This window comes from Chrysemys picta, chromosome 14 (genome assembly GCF_011386835.1).
Source record: "Chrysemys picta bellii isolate R12L10 chromosome 14, ASM1138683v2, whole genome shotgun sequence".
NCBI lineage: Eukaryota > Metazoa > Chordata > Testudines > Emydidae > Chrysemys > Chrysemys picta.
The window spans coordinates 36722468-36732134 of record NC_088804.1 but is presented as its reverse complement, the minus strand read 5'-3'; positions in this window follow the sequence as shown (position 1 = coordinate 36732134).

The window sequence follows — 9667 nt, the reverse complement described above, 5'->3', positions numbered from 1 at the left end:
AAAGAACAGAAAGAAAAGTGCATTTTTGATACTCAGGTATGTGCAGCAATGGTTTAGACAACTGTCAACATGGACTAACAGCCAACCTGTGTAGTTATCCAGTGGCAAACTACCCATGCAACAATAATCAAGTCATTGCATGAATCTGCATTTCTAACGTAATAGCCCTACAGTCAGTCCTAGCATGTGCTGTTCAAGTAATGGTCCACGGGTTCTCTGTATACAGGTGGTTGGGCTGCATCTTCATTTTGCAGTTAATTAGAATGGCTTGACAAGAAGCTGGGTATTCTCTCAGCCACTGGAATTAGGTAGAGGTGAACAAACAATCTGTAACCATTTCTTTGATGAATGTAACCCTTTTTCCTGTTTGCAAGAACTGATTGCTGCTTTCCTGAATGTGTTTGTTATTCCTAATTGTTTGTCATGTCATTTGTCTGAATAAATTACAGCCTCTGGATTGTCTGGAAATAAATCACTATGATTATTCATTATGTGAGATTAGTCACACACGACACATGGTATTCTGTTCCCTGACTGAAAATTGTTTCTGTTCCTTGATTGGATGAATAAAACTTCCATTTATCCAGCAACTAATGAATACCAATGTTCACTCTCAATTATGGGTTTTCCTACAAATAATAGTAGCTCCACAAACAATTGTGCAGAAGAAATGCACATCTGAAGGTACAGAGATAATGAACAAAACAATAAATTAATCCCACCAATTTGAATCTTGAGTTGGATTTTACAATCATGTTCACCAATACTTTTCTTCCCATCAATCAGCCAGCTCTTCTCCTGAGAGATTTTCATGTTGAGATCTTTAATTCTGGCCTATGAAATTTAGCCACTGCTTTTATTCAGCCCAATTTGCCCAGAAATCTCTGGATCATATGTTTCAGCATGGTAACCGTGTTAGTCTGTGTCAGCTGTAAGAAATACATTTGTTAGTCTCTAAGGTGCCACAAAGACTCCTCTGAGTTTTTGTTTTTTTGGGGTTTTTTTGGATAATATGTAGCTCTTTCCTCCGTTACTGTCCCTGGCAGGTAAAAAGACCTACAATCTTTCTATTACTTCTGTAATTTCAATAAACTTTGTAAATCTCTAGATACAAAGAGGAAGAGGCTCAGAGCATAAGGTAGAAAGATCATATTAATAATTTACATCTGCACTGTGTGAGATACATAAATCTCTGAGGGATCAGTTCTGTGCCCAGCTATGGCTTAGACATCACTACACAAAAGAGAAGGATATAGGAAAAGAAGCCATAAATTCAGACAAGAGTAAGCTAGACGGAACATCCCTTTCATCACCACACCCCAATTACTGCTTTTCTCTCTCCTTCAGTGAACTCTGGCCACACAATCAATTTCTGTCTGAGCCCTGGAGAAGTCTGAGCATTCCCTGCCCCCTGTGATAAAGGCCTTTTGTGCAGCCACAGGAGAAAAAAACGGCCCGACAGAATGTTGCATGTCTCTAATCTTGCAAATCAGGTCCAATAATCATCTTAGCTGTTCTGCAGATCTATTTTTAATGAACGCTCCCCCCTTCCCCCACCTGATTTCTGACTCCAGATGTGATGCTATTGGCTAATACTGTACTTTGCCTAGGATTTTATAATCCAGCTTTAAGCGAGATACTTCTCTCTAGTTCTTACATAACCAAGGGGACCTTCTTTATTTACCCTCTGTGACCAAGTCTGTTCTAAGTTCAGGGCATGGAAGCCATAATCAAAAGCCATTCACTGTGTATCAATGTGTATCCATTGCTAAAATATATTAAATTCTGACAAGCAGCCTCTTCATATGTAGAGATTTTCTACAATTAATCCTCCAATCAAAACATCACTGGATGTAATTTGTCCATATTATAAAAAGTATGTTAATAATTAACACCCCCCATGCCTGATTTAACTTCTCAGGATATGGACTATGTTGCATTTAAACGGACATTTGCATGTGTCATTTAACGGTGTGTCCATACTTTGAGTATATACACATATAGGTAGATCTTTCAAAGCATCGGCGGTTAGTCTGCTAGCAGGGCCAGCTCCAGGCACCAGCGCAGCAAGCAGGTGCTTGGGGTGGCCAAGGGAAAGGGGCGGTATGTCCGGCTCTTTGGCGGCAATTCAACGGCGGGTCCCTCAGTCCCTCTCGGAGGGAAGGACCTGCCGCCGAAGTGCCGTCAAAGAAGAAAGCGGCGCGGTGGAGCTGCCACCGAAGTGCCGCTGATCGCAGCTTTTTTTTTTTCTCCCGCCGCTTGGGGCGGCAAAAACTCTGGAGATGGCCCTGTCTGCTAGAATCACCATTGTATTTAGATCCTATACCCACATGTTATAATTTCTCTGCATTCTTTCTATCAGCCAAAGGAAATATCTCTAACTGCAGTGGTTTATAACGCTCACGGCTGAATAGCCAGAGTCATCCTTGTTCTTAATCGTTATGACTCTCAACCGCAGCACAGCTAATGGCATGGAAAGTTTGGTTTCATAGATTCCAAGAACAGAAGGGACCATTGTGATCATCTAGTCTCACCTCCTCTATAACACAAGCCATAGATCTTCCCCAAAATAATTCCTAAAGCAGAGCTTTTAGGAAAACATCCAGTCTGGATTTTAAAATGGTCAATTACAGAGAATCCACCACAACCCTTGGTAAGTTGCTCCACTTACTTACTTAACTTACACTCACTGTTAAAAATGTACACCTTATGTCCAGTCTGAATTTGTCTAGCTTCAACTACCAGTCATTGGATCGTGTTATACCATTCTTTGCTAGATTGGAGAGCCCATTATTAAATATTTGTTACCCCTATAGATACATACAGACTGTAATCAACTCACCCCTTAACATTCTCTTTGTTAAGCTAAATAGATCAAGCTCTTTGAGTCTATCACTATAAGGTATGTTTTCTAATCCTTCATTCATTCTCTTGGCACTTTTCTGAACACTTTCAAATTTATCAATATTCTTTTTGAATTGTGGACACCAGAACTGGACACAGTATTCCAGCAGCAGTTGCACCAATGCCAAAAATTGAGGTCAAATAACCTCTCTACTCGTACTCGAGATTCCCCTGTTTATGCAGCCCAAGATTGAATTAGCCTTTTTGGCCCTAGCATCTCACTGGGAGCTCATTTTCAGCTGATTATCCATCATGATCCCCAAGACTTTTTCAGCATCACTGCGTCACAAGATAGAGTCCCCCCATTGTGGAAGTATGGCCTACCTTCTTTGCTCCTAAATATATACATTTAGCAATATTTAAACACATATTGCTTTCTTGTTTGAAAATGGAAGCCATTTTCTTTGAAGAACTATTCAGGATGTTTAAATGCCTATGGCAATAACTTTTTAAAAAAATTGGAAAGTGAACTGAAGAAAATGAAATCAATCCAACTACACACAGAGAGAAAGCAAGAGAGAGAGAGCACATGCAGTCTTACACTTTGTTTCTGGGGGACAATGAGGATTCTCTCTGTCTACATTGACTTACCGATACCTAGAGATGAGCTGAAGTGCTGCAAAGTTTGTTTATTAAAATAAGTTGTAAGTATGTGTGAAAGTTGCCATAGTTTATCCACAGCACTCATACAGCACGGACAATAGCAGCGTACTCTTTCACGGTCTCCTGCAACGGTGTCTCAACCTGGACTTGAAGAGAGGATCTCTGAGATTGACTGGGCCCATCCTCCTTTATCCTCATACAGTCCGCTCCTTCTCTGTTGAAGTTACTCACAAGGGCGTCAGCTTTGATGTGGTTTACTCTCTTATATGGACAACGAAGGCTAGATCATGGTTTAAGGGCACTGATCACTTTGGGTAACAGGGGTGAGTGGAACCTCTGAAGGAATGATTGTTCCAGGGACTTTGGCGGTGGTAGAGCCCCCACTCTTTGAGAGTGAGCAGTGGGTGCTTCCTCTCATCCTCCTCTATTTCCCCATCCCCACTGGAACAGCTAGCACAGTCAGTGCATTCCCTGCACTTCCCACCTGGACTGCAGTTGGCTCCTGGCACAGTACCACATGGAAAAGAGGAGAGAAGTCTCCTGGAGCCATCTTCTCCTCTCACTTGCACAGGTCCAGGTAAGAGCTGGCTGCCAAACAGGACCAGGAGTGAGTGTGCTAAGACTTTTCACAGTCCATGGGCCAAATAAAAATGAGGGACCTTGAAGTGAAATGCCTCATTGCCCCCAACCAAACCCCAGTTGCCTCTGGAGTTACATTTTTCTTCTTACCTCTTTGTTTTTACTTCCTCTTTTCCCATAGGTTCTATGTTTCTAGCTCTCTTTGTGGTGTTGAATGTTAATATGACTATAGCTGGCCCATCCTCAGGCAGCAATTTCTGAAGGCAACAACACTTTTCCGGAATCATATGCTTTGTGGGAACCAGTTACTCGGCTAGATCACCATTAAAAGAATCAACATCACAATGAATTAACAAGAATTCTCTATTCCAAATACAGGGATATCGTACAAAATACAGGATGGGTTAGACTCCAGAGTTATCTATTTAACGAGGAATATAAATTGTCCCTTCACCATAGTATTTGAGTGTCTCACCCATATTGAAGATTTTATCATCACAATATGCCTCAGAGTTAATAAAGTGCAATTACCTCAATTTTATAGGTGGAGAACTGAAACATGTTATGTGACTTGCCCATGGTCACACGAGATGTTCATATCTGAGTGAGAAATTGAACCAAGATCTCCTCCATCTCCTGGTGAGAGATATAACCACAACACCATCCTGGGCTGAATTTTTATTAATTTGAAATGATTATTTTTCTAGGCTCTAGGGTCCTAGCTGGGAGGTTCCTTTGTGCTTTATTTGTGTTTTATTTATAATTATTGCATTTTAATTATTGTAAATTACCCAGAAGATACAGCACACATCTAAATATGTTAGGGTGACCGATGAGGGGAAGAAAATATAGGGACACATGGGGCGGGAGCAAAAAAAAAAAGCCGAGTCCTGCCGGCTGAGCAAAAAAACCCCCAAAACCCCGCAGTGCTGCCGGCAGATATCAGGACAAAATGAAGATTGGTCGGGATGCGGGACAGACACTGAAATATCACCTGTCTGGTCACCCTAAAATATGTATATGATTTAATTGGTGTTAGCTGATGTTGGTCCAGGGTCGGCTCCAAGTTTTTTGCCACCCGAAGCAAAAAAAAATTCCGTCTGCCCCCCCCCTCTCCCCCTGGCCCCGCCTCACTCCAACCCCTTCCCCAAATCCCCGGCTCCACCTCCTCCCCCGGGCACACCACATTTCCCCTCCTACCCCTACCTCCCAGGCTTGCCTGGGAGGGAGGGGGGAGAAGCGGAGCGGCGGCGCGCTGCGGGAGGAGGCGGAGGTGAGCTGGGGGGGAAGTGGTTCCTCTGCCCCCCCTGGGTTACTTCCTGCGGCCCTCCCCGCGCCCCCCACTGCCGCAGCTCACCTCTGCTCAGGGCCGGCTCCAAGCTTTTTGCGCCCCAAGCAAAAAAAAAAAAAAGGGGGGGGGGGCCGGAGTGCCGCCCCTTGGAAAGGGCCACCCCAAACACATGCTTGGAGCGCTGGTGCCTAGAGCAGGCCCTGTGTTGGTCCTGCTTTGAGCAGCGGGTTGGACTAGATGACCTCCTGAGGTCTCTTCCAACCCTGATATTCTATGGTTCTCTGATACCGTAGAATGGTACTTGCTGATAAATGCTTCTTAATGGTAACTACGATACAGGCTTTGGTCTTGGCTCATCTCTAAAATTTGGAGGGTTTTTTCCTTTTAGTCTCCAAGTTGTGGGTTCTTTCTTTCTTTCTTTTTTTTTTTTTGGTTGGTTAATTTTGAAAGGTCAATTCAAATGTTTTTTTGGTTTAATGCCATTGGAACACATGCTGAAGCAAACAATAACAAAATGTAGCAGGAGATTATGGCTCGTCAGTTAGTGTTTGCATACCCCATCTGGCTTGGGAAGTGCTAAAAGCAGATGCCGTGACACCTGTTGTTATGGTGCTGGCTGAGCATGGTATCACATGCCATCTCCTTCGTCACTGTACAGCAACCCCTAATGGACTGAATCACTACACTGCTGTAATCTGATTTAAAAAGAGAAATTGTCACAAACATCTGCTGCAGGGCTGTCTAGTTTGTCTTTACCAAATTGTTAGCTGGCACTGAGCTCCATCACTCTGCAATGACTTGGAAATTTCCTCCTCCAGGTCCTTTGTAAAGATCCCTACAATAATAATATGTGTAGACTAACTGTGCTTCACAATGGGACTGAGACCAGATCATACCAAGGCACTTGAGAATACAACATGGGTTAGAATAATGTGTTCTGAGAGAGAATCTTAGCAATGGAATCACCCCATACACAGCATAGCGCCGCTTGTGAAAGAGCACAGAGATGAGTGAGGGTCACACTGGGAGAAAAGTGGTGTGTGGGGGTGAGGTGAATGATGTTTGGTAGGCGAGAAACAGAATGGCTGGGGAGGAAACAGATCATAAATCTGTGGTATTGTGCAGACGTGAAAGGATGTGTACGTACCTTCTTCAAGCTCTTTATCAAGAAAATAAAATGGTAATTTCTAGGGGTTTTTTATTATTTAAAGTGAAACTTAACAGAATTAAAGACATTTTTTTCTAGTAAAGAGATACAGTTAAACTGGTTTCTGTGTCATTGTTTTTATGTAATGTTCATTTTCTAAGGCTGTCTATCCCAGAGAAGTGTAGAACACTCATCATCAGCATTTTCTGTGTGCTTTGGATTGCTCTGTTATAAATGTAACGGATTTGGAGAGCGCATGGTATTTCAAAACCCTGGCAGTCACACTGTAGCCTCTGTTAGAACTCTGAACTATAATGTAAATTAGCAGTTTAGACTATAGAAAGCTCACAAAAGATCCTTTGTGGTTAGGGGGCAAAGGGTTTTGTCCAGGTCTGGCTTTAGTAGAGACAAGTCCAAGCTGAAAAGTTCAAAGCTGGAGCTGAAAGAATGTCCCCATAGTTTGGGGATATTTGACCACCACCAAGATCAGCTGGTCACTATACACTAGGCCTGGGGTCGGCAACCTTTGGCACACGGCTTACCAGAGTAAGCACCCTGGCGGGCCGGGCTGGTTTGTTTACCTGCTGCGTCCGCAGGTTCGGGAGATCGTGGCTCCCACTGGTCGCGGTTTGCCACTCCAGGCCAATGGGGGCGGTGGGAAGTGGTGCGGGCTGAGCCGCGTGCCAAAGGTTGCCGACCCCTGCACTAGGCAGTAATTCATTGGTTGTTTTTGTTGTTTTAAGCAGTTTTCACACTCTGTACGTTAAACAGAACACATACATGCACACATGGGTAGGGACATGGAATGATTCACCTGCCATTATGGCCTGGCTTCTGTGTTGATTGTATTGTACTAACCATAACATTCAATCCCATTTGACAACATTTCAGGTATCCAGAGCTAAGGACTTTAGGATTTCAACAGATAGTTCTCAGTGTACAATCAAAAGTTTGCTTCTCTCTCAAAATACCTCTGCTAAGTAAAGTTATGTAATTTTAGTGACATATTGGTCTGTTAGTGTGTAGGAAGAAGAAATAAAATATAGGTCAGAAAATCCCAGCATCCATGCAGTTTTCCTCACTGAGGAAACCAGTACAATCCTTAGTTTACACAGAGCCTGTCAATAAATGTCAGTTATAGACTGACCTATAACAAAGAGCAGTGAATGCTTGGTTTGTTTGTCTGCTGGGATTTTTTGCTTTCTCTCTAGCCTCTGTGGACGTGGAGGAAGAAAAGGCAGCGCACAAAAAATAGCTTGAGGATTGGTTTAAGGATGAATGGTCACCGCGCTGCTGAAATAATAAAACAGTAACTGGTTAACCGTGATCAAGAAGGGTGGCTTGGTGTCCATGAGAACCAGGCCTTTCAAACATTACAATGGGAGTTTTCATATCCCAGAACTCAGCTTCCTATTACACCAATTTCTCCAAATCCTAACCTGGGACAATGCTCCAGAAGGAATGGGATAGCATGTAGATATCTAGATAAAGGTACTGGAACAGGTTTTTTCTCTGCAGAAGTGACAGGGGTTCCCTCTAAAAAGGATACCTCTTTCTTCCTTCTGTTATCCAGGAAAGATACAATGAGGCAGATGTTTTCAGACCTGGTGTGCAACTGACTTCACTGTAAGGGTCTAGGGTGAAGTCCTGGCTCAGTGGCAAAACTCTCATTGACTTCAGTGGGGCCAGGATTTCACTCCTGTGTATTGCTTTGCAAGCGTGTCCTATACCACTTGTCCTATAGACTGTTTGACAGAAAGGTACTATAACTGTTATACAGGATGCAAAATATGGGCCATAAAAGCATGATCCTTCTAAACAAGGAGACAAGAAATTTGGCCATCAGGGTAAAATAGATTGAGTTTATCTGGGTAGGAACTTTTTCTCCTAGTTACATAACAGTCCAGCAAACATTTTGCCCCGTAATGTTTCTAAACTACTTATTTGTCACACTGCCTGTCGGTCTGAGTCTTTTGTCTTATACTTTGATTGTAAGCTCATTGGAACATGGAGCATCTCTTTGTTACTCGTCTGCACAGTGCCAAGCACAAAGGGGTCTTGGTGAATGATCAAGGCTCCTAGGTACAACCTACATGTAATATATATTAATAACACTGCAAAGTGATGTGGGGCATGGGGAGAAAAGCACACTGAAGAACAGTCATTGTAAATAAGTGTCCACTATACTGGGGGAAAAAACCCAGCCATCATCAAACTCAGAGCAAGGATGTGGGTAGTGACACATTGGGCCCAATACAATGTCCTGAGCTTCACCCGTTCTCCCGAGAGTCAAAATGGTTGTACAGCAGCTGTTTAGTACCGGACAGGATCAGACCTATCGTTCCTTAAAGAAGCTAAATGAAAATGTTCCCCTCTGGCAACATTTGATATACATGCTCGAAAGCACTCTCCTCCCCAAACCCAGCTCACGTGCTGTTGCACAGTGGTGCAGTTTGGCTGCTCGCTTTCCACAATGAACCAGGATGGCCTTAGGCAGACTGAAGCCTTAAGCAAACTTCAGAATATGTCTCCCCTACTCCCTCCATTACAGTCAATCTAATTTTTAATGACCTTTTAATTGGGTTATTTTTCATAATGCTATAGCATTACGTTTTCTGCTAGGCAATAACCAATATCTGAACTGGTTTTGTCTCCCTTGCACTGGTCCTTCAGCCTCTTTGTCCTCTCCGATTTCTTACCCACTGCAAACACGATGCTGCAAAGCAGTGCCGGGGGTAGCCGTTTTGCCCAGTATATTCATATGGCAGATGTTTAATTTACCAGAAAAATGTGCCATCAAAGATCAAGGGAGAGCCGTGATAAGTGCGGATGCTGGTTGCTTGCGGTGCCTGTGTATGCTGCCTCAATAATATTTGTGTAGTGAAGCTGCAGACAACAGGGAAAGTGTTATTCATGTTTTAGTAAGAAAGACGCTATATAGAAATAGGGCAGGGCCGAATTTTGACACTCTGACATTAGGCTCACATGGATTGGCACCTTACACTGAGAGAAGTCTCACTAAAATACATAGGACCTACTCACAAAGCAAGGCACTCTTCACTGTGAGTAAACGGGGCAGGATGAGTGCCATACATTCTACTGTGCGCATTGGGTATGGTTCTGAATCCGCTTCCTTTTTCCTT